At 42.2% G+C, this 18,827-nt stretch overlaps 1 protein-coding gene across 4 annotated transcripts in view; it reads left to right on the forward strand.

The window, feature by feature from the left end:
• Window positions 1-352: 352 nt before the first annotated feature.
• The window catches only part of GATAD2B (GATA zinc finger domain containing 2B), a 49,690-nt gene continuing 31,215 nt past the window's right edge, over window positions 353-18,827 (forward strand). The window contains exons 1-2 of one of the 4 annotated variants that reach the window (XM_085315376.1): window positions 17,470-17,505; window positions 18,252-18,322. The gene's annotated coding sequence lies outside the window, so the exon portion shown is untranslated. Of the gene's footprint in view, window positions 447-622; window positions 644-15,643; window positions 15,895-17,469; window positions 17,506-18,251; window positions 18,323-18,827 lie in introns of those variants that run through there. The other 3 variants (XM_085315378.1, XM_085315379.1, XM_085315377.1) reach the window with 3 other exon arrangements.

Genomic DNA, 18,827 nt, shown 5'->3' on the forward strand with positions numbered 1-18,827 from the left:
CTCTTGAAAGTGTTTTTTCTGCCAATGTTTTCTTCTGCGGAAGAGACACAAGACTTATGATAAGCCACTTAGAATATGCACAGGGTTTAAAATTAGAGGTGTGTTTCCCGGATTCATTCACTTAGTTTCTTTCATCACTCACTTGTCCCTTCAGCATTTCAGCAAAAACAACCGTTGAGGCTTTTTTGTGTGACTCCTTGCTAGTTCCAGCTCTTTGGTGGGGGGCAGAACAAAGCACAATGAACTGCTCATGGATGCACTGATCTCTACGGGGAGGGGGATGTTTAAGGCTTGCTGTTATACTGAGGTCCGTGCATACCTTATAACTTACTCCTTTTTTTTTGCAGCTAGTTTATAAGGAATGTGAGCCTTTGTCTGGCAAGCAGTCCCACTGGTCCCAGGTTGGAAAGAGTCCTGTTGCACAGCATCCTGAGCAATGTTAACTTGTAAGAATTGCTGCTATTGGATTTTTAAAACATTTTGGCTATAAAAAGAGCTAAGGCTATAGGGGAACTCCCCCCCCTTTATTTTTTAAACAGCCCAGTCTATTACACTAAGGAGGATGATTTTTAAAGGGGCATTTGGTTCAGAAAGTACTGTTCTACTCTGAGAGTTGCCAGGTGCCATTTGAAGCTGCTCATGTGTAAGTACTGAATCTGCAGCTCCACATAATGTTTGTATTGAAGCACAACAGCAAAATGTTTCTGTTGTGAAAAAAAAAAAAGCTATAAATCTAATCCCAGTGTAAGGCTACCCACCTCTTGCTCACAGAAATTCAACCTATCAGACAATGCCACATGCTGTTGCAGTTTTATAGCATTGGATAAACCACTGAAAGATGCATAAGAAACTTACTTTTGCACATAGCTGTAACGCTTTCTCTTGTGTTGAAACCTTGCTGGCACTTCTTTGTGTACATTTAAAGTGTGAACACGGTTTGAGGATCCATTTGCTGCTTCTAATTCTGTAGCTCTTAAATGCAACTAGCAATCCCTTCACAGAAAGCAGTATTTTTTGGTAGCTCCAAAAGTACTGAGAGACAATAGCCAGAATTACACATTTCTTAATCTTGAGATAGTTCAGAGAAGCCCAGTTAGAGATCACTGGAGTTTGATTTAAAGTGATTTTTTGTTTGCAGATTTTATTTGTAACAGCTGGGATGTTGTATTGCTATTCCATAACTTAGTTTACATAATCTCGGTGCAATACACAAAACAATAGGGCCTAGGCAATAGGATGTTGCAATGATTCCATATGTCTTTCCTTTACTATTATTGACTAAACTTTAAGTAGTTTCTCCTGATCAATTTTAAGTGTCAATATAGTAATTCAGGTAACTTTGCTATTAAAAAAAAATCATAAATGTTGTCAAGGTGCACCAGACCTTTTCTTTGCAAATGTGAACGAGTCATTAAGAGAATGTGAGTGTCAGCCTCTGAAACAGGGTATCAGGGTAGCTGATACATTTGGGTAGGAAAAGGCGTATTTTGACATGGTACATTTTTAGTATAAGAGGTGGAGTTGAAATGTATCTGGGTCATTTGAAGAAAATACTTATTGAAGAACATCATTAATTTGAAATTGGGACTTTAAAGTAGTGTAGTGAAAGATTCCGATGCGTTTTCGGAATACTCAAACCTGCACAGTGTAGCAAATCAGCGTTGTGCATTTGAAGCTGGCCAAGATGGTGGTGTGGAGTCAGACATCCCAGGTTGCCAGTGTTCTCCAGGTGTCTAAAGCCCACAGTTCACTCAGTGCAATTTGGGTGGACAACTGTATTTTTACTGTGACAACACTGTTTCTGGAGATCTGGTGTCTCTCCAGGAAAGTTGTTTTTACTGCTGCTGGCTCAGGCTTCTCTCTCCTTGCTCTCCTTAAGTGACTGCTGTAATGGATCTCCTGCTCCACCTTCTTGCTTTTGACACAGTGGAAGCAGGAGAGTAAGATTTCAAGTTTGTCAGTGAGTCCGGGCCAGGAGCAACAAAACGTCGTTTCCGGAGGGATGCTGGTGGCCCACTGAGACAGCAGATCTTCCAGCCACCACTCTGTCCGCTGCAGAGAAGGTGAGGAAGCTTCAGGGATATGGAATGTTTTCCTTTTTTTTTTTTTTTTTAATTTTGTTTTGTTAGCTGAAAGTTAATGAGCATAATGCTTAGATAACCTAAACCAGAATTACATACCTGGTGACTGTTCTGGTGTGCTCTGGCTATTTATAATGTACCTGAGGCTAATAATGATTCTCCCCTTTCGCCCAGCATTCCTAACTGGATACAGCATACCTGGAAGCTGTCACTTATGTGTTGGATGCATAGGCTGAGAAGCTCAGTTTTGTGCTCTTTTCTGGATCTCAAGCTAAACTGAAAAGTAAACTTCAAATATTGCCATGTTAAAAATATATCAAACCTGATTTGGAGCAGAATAATTTCCCTGGTTAATTAGGCAGAGGGTAGATATTACCCCAATGTAATAATATTTTCTAGGCCCAATTCTGTGGCTTAATTCAATGGGCTATTCAGAGGAATGAGTATCATCTGGGGAGTAAAGCAGGCGAGTGTGCGCAGCTGGGATCCTTGCGGGGAGAGGGATGCTGCTGAGGTGTCAGGAGGGAAGGGTGAGCCGCCGAGGGCTTTTGTTCTGGGCATGATGGAAAGCTCAGTGAGAGCGTTGGTGCCATAGCTGAGCTGGTCTGCTTTTTCATCTATTAAGTATTTCCTTGGAGGGATTCCTTTTCCTTTGCCGTCTCCTAATCAGATGCTGAAAATCTTGAAGAACGCCATTAAAATCTTATTCGCTAGAATCAAGGAGCATTGAAGTAGTTTCAGGTTGTATTCTTATTGATTTTCCCCACCACCCGCCCCTTGCTGTATGATCCATATAAATGGGGAAATGAGCTCTATGCAAATGCACACAGCACACAGAAGAGTAAGGTTCTCCCCCTCTTTGTTTTAAAAACTCTTGGTGCTACTTGTAACAAAACAAAGTCATGTTTTCAAGTAGAGCTCTGGCCTGTATGCTGATAGTACTGTTCTGAGATACAGGGGCTTCCTTATTRTGACTGATAATTCCCTCCTTTCGTCTCAGTCTTGTACAGTACAACAACAAAGAGGCAGTGGTTATCCCAGGTAGTGTTTTTTAATGCTTTAGCTTTGTCAAGGGCTTCATTAGATGCATCGTCCTCAGAAAGCTTGTCCCCATCAATGGGAAATGAATGTGTAAGGAATGTTGTAGAAGGGACTACAGTGTTAGGATTCATTCTTTTTCATTCTCCTTGATTTTCTTACAAACATGGCATATCACTTATAATTGCTCAGACTAAGCCCTTGGAAAAAAAGGGTTTATTTATCTCTCCTTTCTCAACACATTGTCTTAATGGTAAACTTCAGATTGCAATTAGTTTTGTAACTCTGTCCCTTGAACATGGAATATTATCTAGTTATTTGTGATCATGGTATCCAGAATATGTCTGAAATCCTTCTGAAGACTAGCATCAGTATTTGGAATTCAAGTGCCATAAATGTGAGGGTGTTAGAAGAGCAGCTTCCAAGCCTCCTGTCTAAAATTAGAATGAAGAACTGTGCTGAAGTGCAGAGGAATCTATAAAGAACCTCGGGGGCTTTTTTTCCACACAGCCTTAGCAAAGTGGGAGTCAATATGACCATTTCATATTGGTCCTACGGCTTAGTCTAGAAGTTCTGTGGAGCTGCATCCATTTTGTTTTATTTTAAGAGAAGTCTTTCAGCTTTAAAGTGGTAGCAGGTATTTCCAGCTAGGTAGTGCCTACTAAGGCAAGCTTTTAAACGTGTAAATGGCTTAATAGTATTGCTCTGGATGTAGGGTATTACCGTCCAGATATGAGTGCTTCTTTTCTTGGGGTGAGCCTGAAGCTGTCCAGCAGCAGAGTCCCAATGCTAGATTAGAGACAGCCCTCGCTTACAACCCCAGAGCAGTGTTYGTGAGGCCCGTCTCGTTCCTCGAGGTTGCAGCACCCTGCCGGATGATTGAAAGAGTGGCAAGAGGGGAGAAATGCATTAAAAGAACATTAAGGTTGTGACAGAAAATGAAAGCTAAAGGGATTCTCGGTTAAGGCTGAAATGGACTGTGTCTCCTGCCGTACCCCAGCGCCCCAGGGAGGAAGGAGGAAAGGTGTCCTGTTGTGCGCAAGGTATTGGAGGAGTTGTGGGAGAATTTGCCTTTAACTGCACATTTCCTTGCTTTTATTGGTTTTCATCACAGCAGTTGGCATTCTCCTAGCAGTTCTTTTCCTGTGTAAATTTTTCATGCCTTTTCTTTAAAGGCAAACATTGCTGCTGTTGAATATGCAAATGCRTTGTACTGTAGGTGGAGTGACTGGTGCATGCTCCCTCTGAGCATGCTTGCTGCCAGAGCTGTGCATCCATGGCTTTTGGCACTGGTGGCGAAATAGCAGCTCTGCACAGCCACAGCCTGTTCTTCTGGGTGGGGAAAGGAGGTAGTAGTTTGTAGTCATGTCCTGTTCAGTTTAACTGAAGAGTTAAAATGCCTTAAACTGTGGATTTTTAATATCCACCTGAAGTTCATGCCCCTTGAAGTCACTAGTAGTGCTGCTTCTCCTGAGCCCACCATGGTTCAACAAGACCTTCTAGGGCACGTTGTAAAGTGATTCTAAGCCCAAATCTCCTTAAACTAGTGTTTTTTCCATAGAATCCTGAGTGTAGGCCTCACTTTCTCAGAAATCTTAGAAAAATGAATGAGTCCCAGTTCTTTGAAAACAGTCCTTGACCAAACCTGGACTTGACCTGTCATTTTGGAAAAAAGAAAACCACTGTTTATTACTTGCTTTCCATCTCTTGTACTGCAACTTCTGGTAATGCCCTGTACTAAATATCAGAGTAGAACACCTATATCTTTTCATATGTTAAGCTAAAACATTAAAATACTACATTTCATTCAGTTAATAAAGATAATGTTTTCAGTGCATGATGCTGAACTAGCACATTATCAAATCTGCATAAAGATGAGTATTTTCAAGCAGGCAACTGGAAGGGAGTAAGATACCCTTCTCTGTAGGGTATCTTGAAATGGTGCTTTTCTCTGTTCAACTGTTGGAGCCTTAAATTTGATCTCAGATGGACGTGCTAGCCTTCCAGCCACACAAGTCCCTATAGCCTTTCTTTAGGGAGCAGATGGATGCCCCCTGTCCTCTCTCCAACATAGAGATGTTCCAAGAAGCAAACTATGGAAGTAGTGTCCTGGAGGAAAGAGGCCTGAACTCTCTCTGCTGTCATGTCAAGCTAATGTATTGGGGTTGGGCTGCTTTTTTATCCCTCTTCCCCTGATGCATCTGAAAACCTTTTTGTTGTGCCTTTTCCAGCAAGGAAATGCATGGAGTCGTATTTTCTTCTTCTTAGCTCTGCTGCAAGAAAAGAGGGTGTGCTGTGCTTAAAATGACTCTTGTCTGAGGCTGATGTTGACTGTCCTTTTCCCCCCAAACTGCTCAACCCGGTGAAGTGCTCTAGAGTTTACATTGGTTCTCTGTCCTGCAGTGTATGTGCAAAACTCTCGTTAACATCCCTGCACAAACGCTGGCTGTGTGTGGTGCTCTGCACTACTTTGGTATTGAATCCTACATTCGAGGAGTATGGGAGACATTAAGTGAGATGGATAACCTGAAATTCTCCTGGAGACAAGATTTTTATTGCTGACAAGTTCTTGGTTTAACAGTTTGCTTGTCTTTTTTCTTTTCTTGACTGCCTAACACAGCTTGTATGAGAAGAAAGATAATTCACTTTAATGAATTATAAAACTTGTTTCACTGCAGTGGGTCTTCATTTTTCCTTTTGTCTGCAGCAGAGTCACTGTTTGAGTAGAATAAAATTAACTTAGTCTCTGAAAAGACAAAAGAACTGAAACTTCTTGCTGCTGAGAGCAGTTGAGGGAGGAAGGGGACAGGACATTATCTCGAAGGCCCCATATGCTCTGCCAATCATAATGTTTTGGATTTTTTTGTAATCTAATTTAAACACTTTGCCATTTAAAAATGATTTATACATACATACCTATGTAAAATGSTTTTTTAATTATTTATTTATTTTTATTTATTTTTTGCTTTGCCAGTTAATGAGGGCTGTGTGCAGGTATCCAGAAACAAACTGTATAAAGTTAATGAGACTGTCTGTGGTGTATTTAGATATCTACAGTTGTAGTCTTCCAGTTTTATGCTCTGGCTATCGAGTGTTTTTAGTAATGGACTAAAATACTTGATGAAAAAGTTTTTCCTTTATGCTGCAGTAACTTGCTATCTAATCATAGGGAAATTTTAGAAAAATGCTGTAATGTGCATGTTAAGCTTGGACCGTTTTCCCATTGTCTTAGTTATGTAGCCCAGGGAAGGTCCRTATCGAGGCTTTGAGGCTGGGGTGTGGGGCCTTTGATCTGAAAATATGCTCGCAGATCAGCTGAGCGGCCCCTAGTTTTAAGTTGTCTTTAAATGGTGGCTTGCGCTGGTCAGGCGGGCTCTGTGGCTGAAGTGCTGGGTGCAGCCAGCGCGGGTGGAGATACTGCTCCCGCGCGGGAGCGATGCTCTCGGCTGCTGAAACAAACATCTGAGCGGCGCGCGCGGGAGAGTGCCCTTACCTGCTCTGGTAACCCAGCAGGAGAGATGATCTTCAGATTTTTTTTTGTTTTTAACAGGAAATTTTGAGTGAAAGGAAATTCATCAGACAGATGCTGACTTTCAGAGAGTTTCAAAATGGTTGCTTAGTAATAGTCCCTTGCTGAATAAGTCCAAATCTAATGCATTTTCCCCCTCTATGAATCATTCCTGAACTTGCTTGTTATTAAAGTCCCTGATTCTAATTTAATCTTGGAGACTTGACAATTTTAAATACCTACTAGTGCAGTGTGATTTTGAATTGGCATTTCAATAGCTTATTGTTTCGGGGTTTGCAACAATTTCAACAAACTGGCAGCCGTATGGAAGAAAGCTGTACTTAAATATGCACAAATACAGTCACTGGAGTATCTATGCTTTGAATTCAGAGGCATCATTTCTAGAATTCCTCTTGGTTTAATGTAACGCTGTATATTTAGTAGCCCTGTAATGACACAAGCAGCAGAGGCATGAGAGGATGTGTGTCCATTACAATATACCTTTACACTGAAATAGGGGAAAGATGCTGATATACTTGCTTTTAAAAGAATGTCTTTAGCGGAAGGTCAGATCCTGAAAGTCTGCTGTTTAGCAACGCAGTTCTAAACTACTAATTTTCTGGGTTCAGCTATATTTAGTCAGTGTATTTTGGTGAGATCTGGATAGATTGAAGCAATGCTAGGTTAGGAGGCTTGTTGTAAGCCACCAAGGATGTCTTAATAAATTGCTGGGCACAACATGGCAGTTTCTGATGTTCTTCTTGGTGTGCTGGAGTGTTGCCTTTCTCGATGGCTTGTGAATAGGGTTCATTTGGACCACCAGCAGCTGTCGGACGTCTCGCTTTCTCTGTCCTGTACGCGTTTTTCATTATGTGGTAGGTCTTTTTTTTCTTTACTCTCACATTTATGTTTTTCTTAATGATGCTTGGTGGTTTTTACTCTCATTTAGTCTGCTGCTCCAAAGTTTGTGGACCCGTGTTGTTGCTCTGTGCACCAGTGACTAGTTTTACATTTCAGCGCTGACCCTTTCTGCAAACAACTGGGCTCAAAAGTCAGCAGCTACTGGACGTTGTCAACTTCCCACACTCTGTGGTGAGGATAGAAATAGGACTGCTGTCCATTCATTTTCTTGTGGGATAACACTGCTATGAAAATATTACATTACTAGTAGTTCTTGTCGTCGTGGACTGCTGCTAGTCCGTGAAAATTGCGATGGATATTAAAACCAAGAGCATGAGGGGAAGTAACATTGGCATTATGCTGAAAATTTCGAAGGAGATAAGCATGTTAAAGGACATATTTAAGCCTCATTTATGTTGTATTTTGGAGAGTATCTATAATTTCCATGGAGTTAACCCCAGACCTGAACTGAACTGAAGTAATAAGAGTTATGCCTGTGATGACTAGCCCTTACAGAGTAAAATAACTTTGATTATGCTGAGGCAATCCTTGCTATCTGTTCCTGCTGAACATTGTTCCACTTCATGTAAGTTTACTGGTGAAACCTTGTTTGGTGAAACCTTTCCTTTACTTTGAGATTGTCAGACTTTGAAGTTGTATTGAATTGGAATTTAGGTTTCTAGTTTAAAAAAATTTCTATGCTCATGTAGTTGTGTTCCAAGTTTACCAAAACATTTTTCAAATTACTTAATTCAAGTCTGAAGCTGTATTATTATTATTATTATTATTATTATGATTACTTGCTTGTTATTAGTTAATGACAAGGAAGGAAAAAGTCCAAAAACCATGAAGAGGAAAGGCAGGAGTGGGGTTCGGGATCCCTCTGTTTTGGAAGAGAGAGGCAGCTCAAATGAGATTTATAACCTCAGGATGCCTCAGGTGGGGAATAAGCAACAAGGGAACAGAAGAGTTCTCATGCAATGCACGCCATTCTTACTGATTGCTTTACTGCAGAAAACCATCCTGCTCGGATCCTGCTGTGTTTGAGACATGTACCTGTCCTTCAGTGAAACATCAATGATATTGTTTCAAATTACTGAATTTACTATTACTCTTATATTTAGAACACCAGCATACTTTTTTTTTTTCCAGCTATCTATGGCTGGATATTTTGTTCTGATTGAATTTAAAATTTAATAGCAATGTTGTAATTAATTTTTGTAGTATCATTGTTTTCTGGGCTGGTGTACAGTGTCCAGATTGAGCTAACTCTTGTCCTCCTGTTACTTGTGTGCAATGAGAGGTTGGTCCTCTGAAAAGTGACTGTATAAATTAAACTTTTTTAGTATTTAGTCCCAATAAGTTAACTCTAAGTGATCACATCCAGTATATCCTACTCTTTTGATCAGCTACCTCTTTCTTACCTTTCTGATTAGTTACCTGGGAAAACTTGAAGGCTTGTCACAATAAAGACCCTTGCCACCTGTCCTTTGTGTATTATATGTAAGAATCACCGTAAAAGCATAAATGAAGAGAATGCATGGACTTCTGGGCTAATCACCCAGCAGAGCAAGCAGGAATCAGGAGAGATTTCTCAGCTATGGATCACCTGCAGATAATGAATTGGGTTCGGGAAACAGAGCTTCATAAAAGCAGCTATTGTTAGTGCTTTTGCAGACTTAGTCAAAGGCCTTTTCATAGTTGGAATAGAAGCACCCAGAGGATGGGTCCTTATGAAAGGACCCCAAAATTCAATTAAATGAATAGTCCAGTGATGTTTTACTGGTACCTTTCCCCTCCTGGTCATAAAGATCTTTCAGAAACCTTGGAAGGGCAGGATAAAGGAGGGGATGGTAGGAGAGATGTAAAGCATCTTAGCCAACCCCAATTTGTGGAAAATATTTTTTTTTATCTTTTCTAAATCTCTGCAAGCCTTAAAACAATGATCAAAGGTCTGGAGGAAGGTGAGTATGGAAAAGTGTGAAACAGGGTTTAAAATCAGAGAATGGAAATGGCTGAGGACAGGGAAAACTGCTGAAGAAACTTCCTGCTTTGGTGGTTGATGTAGATGAAGAGGTAAGATAAAGAAGACTCAAGTGTAGGGTGGAGATTTCTCTAGGGGGAACTGTTCAAGGTAGTGTAAYCTCCTTCTTGATACCAACCACCTTTTTTCCATGACATAGCGAAGAAATAAAAAGCTGCACATGCAAGACTAGGCCGAGATTCTCCCTGCAGCTCAGAGCAAGGTAAATACTGGTATATCATTGCCAACCAGTATGAGAACAAACTTTCAGAGGATGAGAAACTGGTGCATTGATCATCTGGCCATATTAAACTTAAGCATTATTTCAGTTTATACAATGTGCCTAACGTAAACTCGGAGCTAAGATATGCAATACATGAAAACAGTCTTGCATGTAAATTGACACAATGCTAACTGTTCAAGCCATCAAAAGATAGATCACTTCTTTTTTTAGCTTGAAGCTGTTTGTCCTTGACGTTAGTCTCTTTTAACCACCTATGTTGCGGCAGCTTCCAGAAGGACATGTTAGGATTTGTGTGTGTTCATTATAGCTAAAAATCAAGCTGCCTTTACTTAGCCTTCGAGCTTGAAGTACCCAGCTTTGAAAGCTGTGGCTGGGGGTGAGATGGAAAAATAACTTGTTCATCAAGCATCAAATACAGACTCAGTTTTGGGGAAATAAATTTCAGATGTGAAGGCTTTCAGCTGAAAATACATTGCTTAGGTATGAGTGTTTAGAGACAGCAAAACATCTCAGTTCAGAGTTTAAACAGAGGAGAGAGTCAACTTTTTCTGTAATTGGACCCAAGCAGTGCTCTGTTGCAGGTGAAGATGGTCTGTGGAGGGAAATGAAAAGTTGGGGCAGTGATGTATGAGAGAAGCAATGCCAGTGAAAGGGCTAGTAGCCTCTGGTGCCGGCTGAACTTCAGAAGTGTTTTCTGGGTACTGCCATGAAGGTTTCCTCGGGGACTTGTCTAGGAACAGCCATGGCGTGGCTGCAGCATGCTTTGGGAGGAGGAGGAGGTCCTTGTTTTGATAAGGGCTTATAATTAGGAGGAGACTTCAAGGAAGCACTCTTTGCTAGCTAGATGGCATCCTGCAGATGCTGCAAGATATAAAGCTGATGAAAGGCGAGAGAGAGCTCCATGGGAGAAGTCACCCAGCAGGCTCTAAATAGCCCATCTCCGGGTAGATGGGCTTCATGGGTGGGTGATGACTCTGAACCATGGCATCTGTTGGGGGCTGAGGGTTTCTTCTAGAAGCCTTTGCTCTGTGCGGGAGGGAGGCTTCCTAATATGATATATTCTTGGAGGGGCACAATCCTTGTCGCCCCTGCCTAGAYTCCCAAAACATACAGTTTCTTCAAAAGTTTCTTCAAAAGCAGAACAATGAATCTTGGTCAAGATTTCTGAAGGATTCTGAACTGTTCTAAATAACATTTGTGATTGTCTAAAGTGCTGGTTTCTTATTCTTGATTCACTCCCTTCTTTCTTCAGTGACCTGGCACTTGGTCTGCTGTTCAGTGTTTTTAGTGGACATGCAACCTGAAAATAAATTTTATTGKGGCCCAAGTGACCATCTCATTAGTTTATAAATCTATGGTAACTACCATGTAATTAAAGCCTAATTGGTTATTTCCCCCTTTGTAAACTAAATTGTTCCATTTTATCTAATAAGGCAAACTCAGATAGTACCATTGCTTACTGTGGTGTTGGAACTCTGGTTTAATTACCAGATTCTCTGCAGCCCATAGGTTGACTAAATATATGATAGTTACTGGTTATTATAGATTACATGGTTATTTGTGCACTGTGTAATAGGTTTATTTTTAGAAGATGATTTGATAATGCTTTCAGTATGTAAGACCAGTGAAACCTGTGTGTGCTATCTTGAAAGAGATGTAATTTGTAAGTTGGTCGCTTAGGCTTGCTCCGCAAATAGATGAAATATAGTACCAATACTTAATTACATTCAGAGAGTCTCTCCAAATTTACTATAGCACTCTTGTTAACCTTTGATTATCACGATCTTGTAATTTGCAACCAAAAATGAAATGTCCCATTTTACAAGGCATTTTGGCTGTATGTTAACACAAACAATTTCTATCCAAACTGTTGACACACTGGATTCCTATTTTGTGTTTTKTAAACAAAACTTTGTGCTAGGTTTTGAAGTAATCTGTTGGTTCATTGGCTTTGGAAAGTACTTGAACRTACTTATTAATGGAGTGGATTTTGGACAAGTCCATTTGCAGTAAAGGGTGCAGCATGGAGAGACTGGTGAGCATTGAGTCTTTAACTTGGAATAGGAACTTCAAGAATAAGTGATAAAATGTATTGAAAATATATTATGGAAACAACAAGTGCATTTAAAATCTGTTCCAAACCTGCTTTTAACCCATCACCAATGCCTGCTGGAAGTGTAAAAGTACAGGTTTGTGTTCAGCAGCAGCGTGGCCCAGCTCTGCATTGCTTTCGCGTCAGGTGCTGGCTCATTCRTGCTCTCCATTCTGGCTTGCAAAGGCATGGGCAACATTGGCTTTAGTTCTGCTGTAGGCTTAAACAGAACTGATGCGAACATTGTTTTTTTTTTTTTTAAAGTTGATTATGAAAAGTTGTTTGTGGCTTAGTCAACAAAGTTGCACTAAGACAAACGTGACCTGTCTCTGTCCTTGTTGTTTTCCAAGGAACTGCTTGGTTGCTGGAAACTTAAAATATATGTTAATCCTTTAATGAGGCCTCAAACTTGCCAGGATTGCACTCGCTGCTCAGCTACCTTACTTCAGTAAGGCTAGATCAGACAAGTACAACACAATTGCACAGATCTATAAAGCATAATGGTCAAAATGTCTTATTAGAAATGATTATACGCAGTTTGTGGGTGCTGCTAGTCATAGCTCAATTTCATATGTGAGGCTGCAAATAAAATGGAAATAGCYGTTATTAAAGCTATATGGAAGACTCTTCTTACAATAGCAAAAGGATGGATTTGCTTTAGGTGGATGCAAGGAAGGAGACTTACATTTGAGCAGCAGTTTTTCCCCTGTTAATTTTTTTTTTGGGGGGGGTAGTATTTAAAGTAAACTGTACATAATGTGGGACATGCAGACTTCTGTTTTTTGTGCTGTTCAGTGAAAATTGTGGAGCAAGTCTCTTTCTTATKGTATATGTCTCTTTAGAAATTGATCAAAACTGATCTCTGCAGGTTTCTGAATTGAAGGCTGGTGAGCTGAAGTGTGAGCAACTGTTGCTGGTGTAACTGAATAGGTTGAGCAATTAGTTTGAGGGTTTCATGGTTTTTCTTCTCGTCTCACCTACTGCCTTGCTGACCTTAAAGTGGCTTTTTTTTTGGACACTGCTTTGGAAATGCCATTCAGCAACAAAAGAGAGTAAAAATAATCTACTGGATTTGTGTATTACAAGTAAGAGTAGCTAAAGCATCAAATACAGTGAATCTCATTCTGCATCTGGATATGCAGACTGTGTTTTGATATCAGTAGCAGCTGGGCACCAGTATYTGAAAATAAATGTGCCCCAGTGCCACTGTCCTTTACACTAAATGAGTTGGTGGGTTGTTCTTTCTCTGGAGAATGATTTGGATCGAGATGTCAGGAGTGTATTTAACCTCTGTTGGTAGATGTTAACCTGAAAGTGCCAATACAGTATTTATCATGAAAGCGATGAAGACTTGTTATAAATGTAGGATAAGCTAATGTCCTCTTAACTAAATCATGTTGCTGAATTTGCATCCAGCTTTAGGACAGTGGGTTTTGATAGGCTGAAGCTCTCAGCAGATGTTTTCTGGGAACAGCTGTTGAGAACAAGTCTGCTGTAGTTTGCACTGTGTTGCCTCGTGGTGGCTAAATATTCTTTTGCTACCTTGCTATTTTTGTAGGAAATAATTGTAGGACTTTGCTTTATTCTGGTAATGAAACAGTCTCAGTAAGAACAGGGTTTATGGGTGTTTGGTGACTGGAGGAAGTCGGCTTACAGTTCTCAATCTTCCAGCCCCTTTTTAAATTTATTTTATTAGTAATATTATTATTATTTTTTTTTTTTTTACACCACTGAGTAAATTTTCATGATGAGGTTCCTCAGATGCCCACTGATTTTACGTTGCTTCCTAATCATGAAGTTCTCGCCAGCCTCATGCATCCAGTCGCTCTCTATGAGGTCACGTCTGGCCTTTGGTTCCGTTCGCTTCCTTTCTTGCATTTCATCTTTAGTCGTTTGCTTCCACCGGTAGAATTCAGAGCATYGTTTTCCCTGAAGTAGGGATCTTGCTTTTCTTTAGCCCTATATGAAGCATTGTGTAGGTGTGCCACAATACGAGGAGCTACAGAAATTTGTCGTCTTTGAAACTTAGTTTTACACACRTGTAGTACTTCAGCTTAAGGGTTGATTAAATCTGCTTTCTCTGTAGGAGTCCAGTCTCAGGTAAAGTGACTGAGTTGAGTGGTACCTGTATGTGTTTTCTTTGAAGTATGAAGACTTGGGCATCACTAGATACCCTGGGCGATGCTCCAGACTCCACAGGTACCATCTGTTTGCGTCTCCGTGTGTGTGTTAGTCTGAGTAAGAGAATGCTCAAAGGGAGATGACAAGCTTGGGTCTAGATGCTCTTTGGGGAGGACCACAGAAGATGAGACTGGCAGGAAACCATGTCATGGCTATGTGCTTGAAAACCACTGGTGCAGTGAAAACCGATGAGAGGGGAAAGGGGTGTCTGAGGTCCTGTACAATAATTTGAACAAGCGGGGAGACAGCTGCCTGCTGGCTAAAACTCTACTCTAGTTGTGGGAGAGACCAACAGAGAAGGGTTGGTGGTAGGACACAGCAGCAAAATGGTGAGACTTCAGAGCTGAAGCCTTTTAAGGTCCCAGAGTCCTAACCTGGGAGACCTTGGGCCTTGAGGCTTGGTGTGGTGGACTTCTGATGAGAGAGGAATGTAGACCTAACTAGGAGGAGGCTGGATCACTTATTTCTGGATAAGAAGGAAAATCAAGTTCAACCCACAACTGGGATATTTGGAACCATCTGTATGTGTGAARCTAGGTGACTCAGGATAGTACAGTCGGCGAGTGGCTGGTGGAGTGCCCAGGGGAGGTTTGGGAGGATTAGACTCCAGGCTACGCTGCATTTGTTGTCTTGGTTCTGGGAGATGCCTTCTCTGAGAAGTGGGAATGTGTCTGTGTGGGCTGCTAGTTCACCTTTGGACCGTGGTTGCGTGGCTTGGGCTGTCGTGGCTCGGCAGAGGTTTCTGAGCTCTGCCGACGTGCACGGGCGTTGAGGGAAGGGAGGCTGCGAGCGTGCGAGGTGGACCATGGAGGAGCAGCACTTCTTTCCTCTGCTCGTCTCCTCCAGCAGCACGGCGTGCTGCTGCGTGGGAGCTCAGGGAGCACAGCTAGGACCTGGCCGAGCCGGTGAGATCCCGCCGAGCGGAGAACCCGCCTTCGGGCGGCGTTTCGAGGAGGCCGTGGTATGGTAGACTGGCCAAGGCGAGCGGTCCCCAGGCCCCGCGCGAGGGGAGGCCGGCACCGGGGGCCCTGGTGCGCCAGCCGGAGCTCGGCATCGCCGCGGGGACCCACGGCGGATCCCCGCCGCCGAGGCCTGCCGGGAAGAGCCTGGCCGCTGCTGCGCGGTGGGGAGAGCCGTTCGACGCCTCCCGCGGTTTGGCGCTTCGGCGGCCCCCCGCCTCGGGGCCCAGGGGTGCCAGCCAGCCGCCGGGGCGGCGCCTCTGCAAACCGATTCTCCATGGTGGTGGAATCTCTCCTTTTTTGTTTTTTAAAAAAGGAAAAACTGTTTTGGGAACTAAACAGTTAAAATAACATTGGAGGGGAAGAGCTCTCATGAATGAAGACAAAGTTTGGCACGGTGCCAGCGCTGCTGGCGCGGTGGGGGAGGGGGTGGCAGCTAACTGACTTTTATACCACAAACGACTTAATTTTTTTTTTTTTTTTTAAGAGATAATTCCATGTCCTGAGGTTACAAACCGGCTGCAACTGGTTTTTTTTTTTTTTTCTTTTTTCCTTTTCCCCTGCCCCCGCTAGGCATCATGGGTAAAAGTAAGCATCCCCCTTTTCTTTTGTTTAATATAACAGTACAGCGCATGATTGGCAGGGAAGTGCCCGTTTTGAGACAGGGTTTCTGCAGGTCCCTGGAGGGGGATGGCACGCGGGGCCGCCCATGCTCTTCCGAGAGGGCTCCTCGGGAAAAAGCGCTCCCTGGCTCTGCCTCCCTCCCTCCCTCCCTCCCCGGCTCACTCTCCGCTCTCTTTCCCCCCTTCTTTTCTCTCTGTCTCTAATTTTCTTGACAACTAGAGGAAGCAGCAGGAATATTGTACCTGTAAGTATTCTTTAGACTGTCCTTTTTTTTAAAAAAAAAAAAAACAAACAAAAAACAGACAAATGGCTCTTTATGGATTATCAGATCTGCTTTTTCTCTTTTTTTTTTTCTTTTTCTAACGTGAGTTTGGAAGCTAAATGTAATGTCTTTACAGAATATTTTAAGGAGAAAACTAGCACTGTTGCTTGTATTTGCTGTTGGAGCGGTTCCCTCCCCCCCTTTCCCCCTACCCTGCAAAAAAATCCCACCTCCGCTCAGGTTCCTCGGCACTAGCATCGGTATTCGCGTGCAGTTACTGAATGTGACCCTCCCCGGGCTAAAGCTGCACGGGAAGGCTTATTTCGGGTATTAAAAAAAAAAAAAAAATTCTTTTGTCTGTAGTGCTGATGGTTTGATGTAATAGCTCCCCCCCTTCCCCCCCTCTCCGTGTCAGCTCCAGCCCCTCTCTGTGAATGGAGGCAGCCAGCTGACGGCGAGCGCTGGCCCGGCGCCAGGCGGGGAGCTGCGTGTGCGTGTGCAGTGTACACAGCGCACAAAGGGAAGGCCTGCAGTCGAGGAAATCACGGGCTATTATATAAGGGAGCCTGCGTCATCCCTGCTTGCTCAGGCTGACGGATGGGGAGTAGAGGTGGAGGAGGATTARGGAGAACGCTCCCCCCGTGCCCCCGGTTTTGCCCCGGTTTATTTTTCAGTGGCGGGTTTTGTCGAGGGTGGGGAGGTGTCTCCGAGCTTGCAGGGCTGGCTTTCCCCAAAACGTGCAGTTGCAGCCAAATTCCTCGGGAAGCAGGAGGAGTATATATTTTTGTCCCCCCYCTTGGAGGTGGGGGTAAAAACCATCTCCACTCCCAATATCTGCCAAAATCGGCTGGTGTTCTGGAGGGGCGATGCTAAGTAGTGGCGCGGTGGATGCAGCAGCTCTGCTTACCTGAGCTCTTCGAACTCTTGCTAATAAATCAGCCTTGCTAAAAATGAGAGCTTGGGAATGGCAGATAAGAGCGTAAATATTGTCTTTTGCTCCCTCTCCTTTTCCTTGATGGTTGTCATGATTGGAAAAGAAGCACTTTTTTGCATACCATCTGCTCCACACAGTTAGGTTCGTACTGTACAGAAGTCAACACATGGCAGCAAAATTATAGCATGTTCTGAGCTTCCAGGCGCCTGGACGGGGCCGATTTGGGTTCGTTCTGCTGGGGCTGGTGTTGTGTTTCATTAGTTGTTAACTGCCGTGCAATTCCTAGACACCACTGCAGTTAGGGGTATTTTGCTCAGTGAGAACGAGCCGATTTGGAAGTTATAATATTATCTTACTGACCATGGTGATTCTGTCCATTCATTTTTATTTGCTTTCTGGATGTGTTGTATCTCTCAGAGCCTGAATTTGTGGGAGAAAGGAGAATTAAGCATGCACATTAATGAATAGAAGTGTTGTAATGTTACTGTTGTCTTTATGCGAGTACTTACATTTGCTCCAATCATTCAGATCTGAAGAGCTGGTTAGGAAGGGAGAACAGCAGAACTGTTTAACGAGTTTGCGCTGAAATGACTATAAGAATTTATGGTCTGCTGCAATCTGGAGACAGCTCCCTGATTCTGTTGAAAACTAGCCTCACGGTTTGTCTTCTAAAATATTTTCTTTGTCTTATTTTTGACTCTTGTGTATCTAAATAGGAGTGGGAAAAAACCCTTACTTAAACCTCCAATTTATGAATGACTTTTTTTTTTCTGTAACACTTGGTGATTTTTAAAGAATCTGTCAGTTATTTTTCTTTGTTAAGGGTCTGTTTAGGATTATGTGTTTCTTAACTCATGCATGTTCTGTTCTTGATAAAATCTTTGTGATAGGCCTATGTATTTTCTTTCTTACCTGTAGAAAAAAATTCCTCCACGCAGTTGTAGCATAGTATTTYTCTTTGCAGCTTACACAATAATACAAACTGAGTGTAGTATTTCTTGACAACTTACAATCTGTAGCATCAGGATTCAAAGAGCAGCACATTTTTATTTGATAGCGTTTTTTATCAGTGTTCTTGCAGATCTCTCTTCAGACTGCCTAGCCGTTAAGTCATAATTACCTTTTTAGGTTATTATCCTTTTTATAGTATTGTATGGAAATGCTCGTCTTGGGAGCCAGCCATTTTGTGTGTGCTGTGTTGAAATGCATTTTACGACATAGATGTTGGTTTGTATTCAGCCTAGATGGAAGTTAAGATGTTGTAGCGTTGCATATGTCAGGCTCTCGTGAGCCTCTAGACAAATGATTTCATCATACGGTGCTGGTTAGCTGCCCCGGCAGGTTCAGAATGAGAAGCCAAAATGTGTGAAATCTCTAGTTTACATATGGACTTGTTCTGTTTAAGTGTGCAACTGGAATATTGGAAGTCGGATGTGCAAAAGTGGCTTTTGAACAGCAAGAGTGGAGCATATTAAGGTAAGTTGGACCTTGTCTCATTAGTGTGTATAAATATGATTTTTGCTCCCTAAGCTTACCAGAATAGGCCAAATTCAACAGAAGATTTAAACAACTTTTATTCCTTTGATATACTACTTTTAAATATATTAAGATACAGCACAATTTTTGTTGTTTTGTTGTTTCAAGTTACCAAGATGGTGGCAGACCTTCTTGGATCAGTATTTCTATAATCAGTTAGATGTGCACCATTGAAAAACGTAACACTTTTCTCCAGCCTATACCTTGAGTAGGTGCACAGTTCTAGTTTTCTTTCTCTGCAAATATCACGGATAACRGGGAGATGCTGTTTTTGAGTTGAATGTTGGTGCAACTATGTAAGTTGCCAAGTCAAGAAGCTGCTATAGCACAGTGTTAAATCTTTTGCATGTGAGCAAAGTGGGTTCTTTCTTTTCCCCCAAACCTGTATGTTATAAATGTATTTGTTCTAGTAATCCAGCTTGTTTGCCTTTTTTTTTTTTTTTTT

The sequence above is a fragment of the Rhea americana genome, unplaced genomic scaffold, assembly GCF_003343005.1.
Source record: "Rhea americana isolate MKP2758 unplaced genomic scaffold, rheAme1 scaffold_429, whole genome shotgun sequence".
NCBI classification, from domain to species: domain Eukaryota; kingdom Metazoa; phylum Chordata; class Aves; order Rheiformes; family Rheidae; genus Rhea; species Rhea americana.